Source organism: Drosophila suzukii, assembly GCF_043229965.1.
Source record: "Drosophila suzukii chromosome X unlocalized genomic scaffold, CBGP_Dsuzu_IsoJpt1.0 scf_Xc, whole genome shotgun sequence".
Classification (NCBI taxonomy): Eukaryota; Metazoa; Arthropoda; class Insecta; order Diptera; family Drosophilidae; genus Drosophila; species Drosophila suzukii.
Window position 1 is genome coordinate 2,055,479 of NW_027255894.1, and position 10,801 is coordinate 2,066,279.

The window sequence follows — 10,801 nt, forward strand, 5'->3', positions numbered from 1 at the left end:
ATGACCGTTTTTATGTATGATTCTAATTTTGCGAAGGTTAACTGAAATTGGCCTTTCTTCCATCTTTAAAAGCCTATAATGTTGTCGAATGAACTCGGATTTCGTTATGGCATACCTTTATAGGCTTGTGGATTGATTATGTTCATATCTACATTAAAATATATAACTTTAAAGGAAGTAGAAAATATGACCGTTTTTATGTCATTGATTTTAATTTTGCGAAGGTTTACTGAAATGGGCCTTCTTTCCATCTTTAAAAGCCAATAACTTGGTCAAATGAACTCGGATTTCGATATGGCATACATTTAGGGGCTTGTGGAATTATTTTGTTGTTATCTGCATTAAAATATTTAACTTTAAATGTAGTCAAAAATATGACGGTTTTTATGTCATTGACTTTAATTTTGCGAAGGTTTACTGAAATGGGCCTTCTTTATATATTTAAAAGCCCATAACTTAGTCAAATGAACTCGAATTTCTATATGGCATACCTTTAGGGGCTTGTGGAATGATTATGTTGTTATCTGCATTAAAATATATGTCTTTAAAGGTAGTAAAAAATATGACCGTTTTTATGTATGATTCTAATTTTGCGAAGGTTAACTGAAATTGGACTTTCTTCCATCTTTAAAAGCCTAAAATGTTGTCGAATGAACTCGGATTTCGATATGGCATACCTTTATGGGCTTGTGGAATGATTATGTTGTTATCTGCATTAAAATATATAACTTTCAAGGTAGTAAAAAATATGACCGTTTTTATGTCATTGATTTTAATTTTGCGAAGGCTTACTGAAATGGGCCTTATTTCCATCTTTAAAAGCCCATAACTTGGTCAAATGAACTCCGATTTTGATATGGCATACCTCCATGGGCTTGTGGAATGATTATGTTGTTATCTGCATTAAAATATATAACATTAAAGGTAGTAAAAAATATGACCGTTTTTATGTCACTGATTTTAATTTTGCGAAGGTTTACTGAAATGTGCCTTCTTTCCATCTTTAAAAGCCCATAACTTGATCAAATGAACTCGGATTTCGATATGGCATACCTTTATAGGCTTGTGGAATGATTATGTTGTTATCTGCATTGAAATATATAAATTTAAAGGTAGTAAAAAATATGACCGTTTTTATGTCATTGATTTTAATTTTGCGAAGGTTTACTGAAATGGGCCTTCTTTCCATCTTTAAAAGCCAATAACTTGGTCAAATGAACTCGGATTTCGATATGGCATACCTTTATAGGCTTGTGGAATGATTATGTTGTTATCTGCATTAAAATATATAACATTAGAGGTAGTAAAAAATATGACCGTTTTTATGTCATTGATTTTAATTTTGCAAAGGTTTACTGAAATGGGCCTTCTTTCCATCTTTAAAAGCCCATAACCTGGTCAAAAGGACTCGGATTTCGATATGGCATACTTCTATGGGCTTGTGGAATGATTATGTTGTTATCTGCATTAAAATATATACTTTTAAAGGCAGTAAAAAATATGACCGTTTTTATGTCATTGATATACATTTTGCGAAGGTTTACTGAAATGGGCCTTCCTTCCATCTTTAAAAGCCAATAACTTGGTCAAATGAACTCATATTTCGATATGGCATACCTTTAGGGGCTTGTGGAATTATTTTGTTGTTATCTGCATTAAAATATTTAACTTTAAAGGTAGTACAAAATATGACCGTTTTCATGTATGATTCTAATTTTGCCTTCCTTCCATCTTTAAAAGCCCATAATGTTGTCGAATGAACTCGGATTTCGATATGGCATACCTTTATGGGCTTGTGGAATGATTATGTTGTTATCTGCATTAAAATATATAACTTTCAAGGTAGTAAAAAATATGACCGTTTTTATGTCATTGATTTTAATTTTGCGAAGGCTTACTGAAATGGGCCTTATTTCCATCTTTAAAAGCCCATAACTTGGTGAAATGAACTCGGATTTTGATATGGCATACCTCTATGGGCTTGTGGAATGATTATGTTGTTATCTGCATTAAAATATTTTACTTTAAAGGTAGTAAAAAATATGATCGTTTTTAAGTCATTGATTTTAATTTTGCGAAGGTTAACTGAAATTGGCCTTCCTTCCATCTTTAAAAGCCCATAACTTGGTCAAATGAACTCGGATTTTGATATGGCATACCTTTATAGGCTTGTGGAATGATTATGTTCATATCTACATTAAAATATATAACTTTAAAGGAAGTAGAAAATATGACCGTTTTTATGTCATTGATTTTAATTTTGCGAAGGTTTACTGAAATGGGCCTTCTTTCCATCTTTAAAAGCCAATAACTTGGTCAAATGAACTCGGGTTTCGATATGGCATACATTTAGGGGCTTGTGGAATTATTTTGTTGTTATCTGCATTAAAATATTTAACTTTAAAGGTAGTCAAAAATATGACGGTTTTTATGTCATTGACTTTAATTTTGCGAAGGTTTACTAAATGGGCCTTCTTTATATATTTAAAAGCCCATAACTTAGTCAAATGAACTCGGATTTCTATATGGCATACCTTTAGGGGCTTGTGGAATGATTATGTTGTTATCTGCATTAAAATATATGTCTTTAAAGGTAGTAAAAAATATGACCGTTTTTATGTATGATTCTAATTTTGCGAAGGTTAACTGAAATTGGCCATTCTTCCATCTTTAAAAGCCTATAATGTTGTCGAATGAACTCGGATTTCGATATGGCATACCTTTATAGGCTTGTGGATTGATTATGTTCATATCTACATTAAAATATATAACTTTAAATGAAGTAGAAAATATGACCGTTGTTATGTCATTGATTTTAATTTTGCGAAGGTTTACTGAAATGTGCCTTCTTTCCATCTTTAAAAGCCCATAACTTGATCAAATGAACTCGGATTTCGATATGGCATACCTTTATAGGCTTGTGGAATGATTATGTTGTTATCTGCATTAAAATATATAACATTAAAGGTAGTAAAAAATATGACCGTTTTTATGTCATTGATTTTAATTTTGCAAAGGTTTACTGAAATGGGCCTTCTTTCCATCTTTAAAAGCCCATAACCTGGTCAAAAGGACTCGGATTTCGATATGGCATACTTCTATGGGCTTGTGGTATTATTATGTTGTTATCTGCATTAAAATATATAACTTTAAAGGCAGTAAAAAATATGATCGTTTTTATGTCATTGATATACATTTTGCGAAGGTTTACTGAAATGGGCCTTCCTTCCATCTTTAAAAGCCAATAACTTGGTCAAATGAACTCGGATTTCGATATGGCATACCTTTAGGGGCTTGTGGAATTATTTTGTTGTTATCTGCATTAAAATATTTAACTTTAAAGGTAGTACAAAATATGACCGTTTTCATGTATGTATGATTCTAATTTTGCCTTCCTTCCATCTTTAAAAGCCCATAATGTTGTCGAATGAACTCGGATTTCGATATGGCATACCTTTATGGGCTTGTGGAATGATTATGTTGTTATCTGCATTAAAATATATAACTTTCAAGGTAGTAAAAAATATGACCGTTTTTATGTCATTGATTTTAATTTTGCGAAGGCTTACTGAAATGGGCCTTATTTCCATCTTTAAAAGCCCATAACTTGGTGAAATGAACTCGGATTTTGATATGGCATACCTCTATGGGCTTGTGGAATGATTATGTTGTTATCTGCATTAAAATATTTTACTTTAAAGGAAGTAAAAAATATGATCAAGTCATTGATTTTAATTTTGCGAAGGTTAACTGAAATTGGCCTTCCTTCCATCTTTAAAAGCCCATAACTTGGTCAAATGAACTCGGATTTTGATATGGCATACCTTTATAGGCTTGTGGAATGATTATGTTGTTATCTACATTAAAATATATAACTTTAAAGGAAGTAGAAAATATGACCGTTTTTATGTCATTGATTTTAATTTTACGAAGGTTTACTGAAATGGGCCTTCTTTCCATCTTTAAAAGCCAATAACTTGGTCAAATGAACTCGGATTTCGATATGGCATACATTTAGGGGCTTGTGGAATTATTTTGTTGTTATCTGCATTAAAATATTTAACTTTAAAGGTAGTCAAAAATATGACGGTTTTTATGTCATTGACTTTAATTTTGCGAAGGTTTACTAAATGGGCCTTCTTTATATATTTAAAAGCCCATAACTTAGTCAAATGAACTCGGATTTCTATATGGCATACCTTTAGGGGCTTGTGGAATGATTATGTTGTTATCTGCATTAAAATATATGTCTTTAAAGGTAGTAAAAAATATGACCGTTTTTATGTATGATTCTAATTTTGCGAAGGTTAACTGAAATTGGCCTTTCTTCCATCTTTAAAAGCCTATAATGTTGTCGAATGAACTCGGATTTCGTTATGGCATACCTTTATAGGCTTGTGGATTGATTATGTTCATATCTACATTAAAATATATAACTTTAAAGGAAGTAGAAAATATGACCGTTTTTATGTCATTGATTTTAATTTTGCGAAGGTTTACTGAAATGGGCCTTCTTTCCATCTTTAAAAGCCAATAACTTGGTCAAATGAACTCGGATTTCGATATGGCATACATTTAGGGGCTTGTGGAATTATTTTGTTGTTATCTGCATTAAAATATTTAACTTTAAATGTAGTCAAAAATATGACGGTTTTTATGTCATTGACTTTAATTTTGCGAAGGTTTACTGAAATGGGCCTTCTTTATATATTTAAAAGCCCATAACTTAGTCAAATGAACTCGGATTTCTATATGGCATACCTTTAGGGGCTTGTGGAATGATTATGTTGTTATCTGCATTAAAATATATGTCTTTAAAGGTAGTAAAAAATATGACCGTTTTTATGTATGATTCTAATTTTGCGAAGGTTAACTGAAATTGGACTTTCTTCCATCTTTAAAAGCCTAAAATGTTGTCGAATGAACTCGGATTTCGATATGGCATACCTTTATGGGCTTGTGGAATGATTATGTTGTTATCTGCATTAAAATATATAACTTTCAAGGTAGTAAAAAATATGACCGTTTTTATGTCATTGATTTTAATTTTGCGAAGGCTTACTGAAATGGGCCTTATTTCCATCTTTAAAAGCCCATAACTTGGTCAAATGAACTCCGATTTTGATATGGCATACCTCCATGGGCTTGTGGAATGATTATGTTGTTATCTGCATTAAAATATATAACATTAAAGGTAGTAAAAAATATGACCGTTTTTATGTCACTGATTTTAATTTTGCGAAGGTTTACTGAAATGTGCCTTCTTTCCATCTTTAAAAGCCCATAACTTGATCAAATGAACTCGGATTTCGATATGGCATACCTTTATAGGCTTGTGGAATGATTATGTTGTTATCTGCATTGAAATATATAAATTTAAAGGTAGTAAAAAATATGACCGTTTTTATGTCATTGATTTTAATTTTGCGAAGGTTTACTGAAATGGGCCTTCTTTCCATCTTTAAAAGCCAATAACTTGGTCAAATGAACTCGGATTTCGATATGGCATACCTTTATAGGCTTGTGGAATGATTATGTTGTTATCTGCATTAAAATATATAACATTAGAGGTAGTAAAAAATATGACCGTTTTTATGTCATTGATTTTAATTTTGCAAAGGTTTACTGAAATGGGCCTTCTTTCCATCTTTAAAAGCCCATAACCTGGTCAAAAGGACTCGGATTTCGATATGGCATACTTCTATGGGCTTGTGGAATGATTATGTTGTTATCTGCATTAAAATATATACTTTTAAAGGCAGTAAAAAATATGACCGTTTTTATGTCATTGATATACATTTTGCGAAGGTTTACTGAAATGGGCCTTCCTTCCATCTTTAAAAGCCAATAACTTGGTCAAATGAACTCATATTTCGATATGGCATACCTTTAGGGGCTTGTGGAATTATTTTGTTGTTATCTGCATTAAAATATTTAACTTTAAAGGTAGTACAAAATATGACCGTTTTCATGTATGATTCTGATTTTGCCTTCCTTCCATCTTTAAAAGCCCATAATGTTGTCGAATGAACTCGGATTTCGATATGGCATACCTTTATGGGCTTGTGGAATGATTATGTTGTTATCTGCATTAAAATATATAACTTTCAAGGTAGTAAAAAATATGACCGTTTTTATGTCATTGATTTTAATTTTGCGAAGGCTTACTGAAATGGGCCTTATTTCCATCTTTAAAAGCCCATAACTTGGTGAAATGAACTCGGATTTTGATATGGCATACCTCTATGGGCTTGTGGAATGATTATGTTGTTATCTGCATTAAAATATTTTACTTTAAAGGTAGTAAAAAATATGATCGTTTTTAAGTCATTGATTTTAATTTTGCGAAGGTTAACTGAAATTGGCCTTCCTTCCATCTTTAAAAGCCCATAACTTGGTCAAATGAACTCGGATTTTGATATGGCATACCTTTATAGGCTTGTGGAATGATTATGTTCATATCTACATTAAAATATATAACTTTAAAGGAAGTAGAAAATATGACCGTTTTTATGTCATTGATTTTAATTTTGCGAAGGTTTACTGAAATGGGCCTTCTTTCCATCTTTAAAAGCCAATAACTTGGTCAAATGAACTCGGATTTCGATATGGCATACATTTAGGGGCTTGTGGAATTATTTTGTTGTTATCTGCATTAAAATATTTAACTTTAAAGGTAGTCAAAAATATGACGGTTTTTATGTCATTGACTTTAATTTTGCGAAGGTTTACTAAATGGGCCTTCTTTATATATTTAAAAGCCCATAACTTAGTCAAATGAACTCGGATTTCTATATGGCATACCTTTAGGGGCTTGTGGAATGATTATGTTGTTATCTGCATTAAAATATATGTCTTTAAAGGTAGTAAAAAATATGACCGTTTTTATGTATGATTCTAATTTTGCGAAGGTTAACTGAAATTGGCCATTCTTCCATCTTTAAAAGCCTATAATGTTGTCGAATGAACTCGGATTTCGATATGGCATACCTTTATAGGCTTGTGGATTGATTATGTTCATATCTACATTAAAATATATAACTTTAAATGAAGTAGAAAATATGACCGTTTTTATGTCATTGATTTTAATTTTGCGAAGGTTTACTGAAATGGGCCTTCTTTCCATCTTTAAAAGCCAATAACTTGGTCAAATGAACTCGGATTTCGATATGGCATACATTTAGGGGCTTGTGGAATTATTTTGTTGTTATCTGCATTAAAATATTTAACTTTAAATGTAGTCAAAAATATGACGGTTTTTATGTCATTGACTTTAATTTTGCGAAGGTTTACTGAAATGGGCCTTCTTTATATATTTAAAAGCCCATAACTTAGTCAAATGAACTCGGATTTCTATATGGCATACCTTTAGGGGCTTGTGGAATGATTATGTTGTTATCTGCATTAAAATATATGTCTTTAAAGGTAGTAAAAGATATGACCGTTTTTATGTATGATTCTAATTTTGCGAAGGTTAACTGAAATTGGACTTTCTTCCATCTTTAAAAGCCTATAATGTTGTCGAATGAACTCGGATTTCGATATGGCATACCTTTATGGGCTTGTGGAATGATTATGTTGTTATCTGCATTAAAATATATAACTTTCAAGGTAGTAAAAAATATGACCGTTTTTATGTCATTGATTTTAATTTTGCGAAGGCTTACTGAAATGGGCCTTATTTCCATCTTTAAAAGCCCATAACTTGGTCAAATGAACTCCGATTTTGATATGGCATACCTCCATGGGCTTGTGGAATGATTATGTTGTTATCTGCATTAAAATATATAACATTAAAGGTAGTAAAAAATATGACCGTTTTTATGTCACTGATTTTAATTTTGCGAAGGTTTACTGAAATGTGCCTTCTTTCCATCTTTCAAAGCCCATAACTTGATCAAATGAACTCGGATTTCGATATGGCATACCTTTATAGGCTTGTGGAATGATTATGTTGTTATCTGTATTAAAATATATAAATTTAAAGGTAGTAAAAAATATGACCGTTTTTATGTCATTGATTTTAATTTTGCGAAGGTTTACTGAAATGGGCCTTCTTTCCATCTTTAAAAGCCAATAACTTGGTCAAATGAACTCGGATTTCGATATGGCATACCTTTATAGGCTTGTGGAATGATTATGTTGTTATCTGCATTAAAATATATACTTTTAAAGGCAGTAAAAAATATGACCGTTTTTATGTCATTGATATACATTTTGCGAAGGTTTACTGAAATGGGCCTTCCTTCCATCTTTAAAAGCCAATAACTTGGTCAAATGAACTCATATTTCGATATGGCATACCTTTAGGGGCTTGTGGAATTATTTTGTTGTTATCTGCATTAAAATATTTAACTTTAAAGGTAGTACAAAATATGACCGTTTTCATGTATGATTCTAATTTTGCCTTCCTTCCATCTTTAAAAGCCCATAATGTTGTCGAATGAACTCGGATTTCGATATGGCATACCTTTATGGGCTTGTGGAATGATTATGTTGTTATCTGCATTAAAATATATAACTTTCAAGGTAGTAAAAAATATGACCGTTTTTATGTCATTGATTTTAATTTTGCGAAGGCTTACTGAAATGGGCCTTATTTCCATCTTTAAAAGCCCATAACTTGGTGAAATGAACTCGGATTTTGATATGGCATACCTTTATAGGCTTGTGGAATGATTATGTTCATATCTACATTAAAATATATAACCCTCTATGGGCTTGTGGAATGATTATGTTGTTATCTGCATTAAAATATTTTACTTTAAAGGTAGTAAAAAATATGATCGTTTTTAAGTCATTGATTTTAATTTTGCGAAGGTTAACTGAAATTGGCCTTCCTTCCATCTTTAAAAGCCCATAACTTGGTCAAATGAACTCGGATTTTGATATGGCATACCTTTATAGGCTTGTGGAATGATTATGTTCATATCTACATTAAAATATATAACTTTAAAGGAAGTAGAAAATATGACCGTTTTTATGTCATTGATTTTAATTTTGCGAAGGTTTACTGAAATGGGCCTTCTTTCCATCTTTAAAAGCCAATAACTTGGTCAAATGAACTCGGATTTCGATATGGCATACATTTAGGGGCTTGTGGAATTATTTTGTTGTTATCTGCATTAAAATATTTAACTTTAAAGGTAGTCAAAAATATGACGGTTTTTATGTCATTGACTTTAATTTTGCGAAGGTTTACTAAATGGGCCTTCTTTATATATTTAAAAGCCCATAACTTAGTCAAATGAACTCGGATTTCTATATGGCATACCTTTAGGGGCTTGTGGAATGATTATGTTGTTATCTGCATTAAAATATATGTCTTTAAAGGTAGTAAAAAATATGACAGTTTTTATGTATGATTCTAATTTTGCGAAGGTTAACTGAAATTGGCCATTCTTCCATCTTTAAAAGCCTATAATGTTGTCGAATGAACTCGGATTTCGATATGGCATACCTTTATAGGCTTGTGGATTGATTATGTTCATATCTACATTAAAATATATAACTTTAAATGAAGTAGAAAATATGACCGTTTTTATGTCATTGATTTTAATTTTGCGAAGGTTTACTGAAATGGGCCTTCTTTCCATCTTTAAAAGCCAATAACTTGGTCAAATGAACTCGGATTTCGATATGGCATACATTTAGGGGCTTGTGGAATTATTTTGTTGTTATCTGCATTAAAATATTTAACTTTAAATGTAGTCAAAAATATGACGGTTTTTATGTCATTGACTTTAATTTTGCGAAGGTTTACTGAAATGGGCCTTCTTTATATATTTAAAAGCCCATAACTTAGTCAAATGAACTCGGATTTCTATATGGCATACCTTTAGGGGCTTGTGGAATGATTATGTTGTTATCTGCATTAAAATATATGTCTTTAAAGGTAGTAAAAAATATGACCGTTTTTATGTATGATTCTAATTTTGCGAAGGTTAACTGAAATTGGACTTTCTTCCATCTTTAAAAGCCTATAATGTTGTCGAATGAACTCGGATTTCGATATGGCATACCTTTATGGGCTTGTGGAATGATTATGTTGTTATCTGCATTAAAATATATAACTTTCAAGGTAGTACAAAATATGACCGTTTTTATGTCATTGATTTTAATTTTGCGAAGGCTTACTGAAATGGGCCTTATTTCCATCTTTAAAAGCCCATAACTTGGTCAAATGAACTCCGATTTTGATATGGCATACCTCCATGGGCTTGTGGAATGATTATGTTGTTATCTGCATTAAAATATATAACATTAAAGGTAGTAAAAAATATGACCGTTTTTATGTCACTGATTTTAATTTTGCGAAGGTTTACTGAAATGTGCCTTCTTTCCATCTTTCAAAGCCCATAACTTGATCAAATGAACTCGGATTTCGATATGGCATACCTTTATAGGCTTGTGGAATGATTATGTTGTTATCTGTATTAAAATATATAAATTTAAAGGTAGTAAAAAATATGACCGTTTTTATGTCATTGATTTTAATTTTGCGAAGGTTTACTGAAATGGGCCTTCTTTCCATCTTTAAAAGCCAATAACTTGGTCAAATGAACTCGGATTTCGATATGGCATACCTTTAGGGGCTTGTGGAATGATTATGTTGTTATGTGCACTAAAATATATAACTTTAAAGGTAGTAAAAAAAATGACGGTTTTATGTCATTGACTTTAATTTTGCGAAGGTTTACTGAAATTGGCCTTCTTTCCATCTTTAAAAGCCCATAACTTGGTTAAATGAGCTCAGATTTCGATATGAAATACATTTATAGGCTTGTGGAATGATTATGTT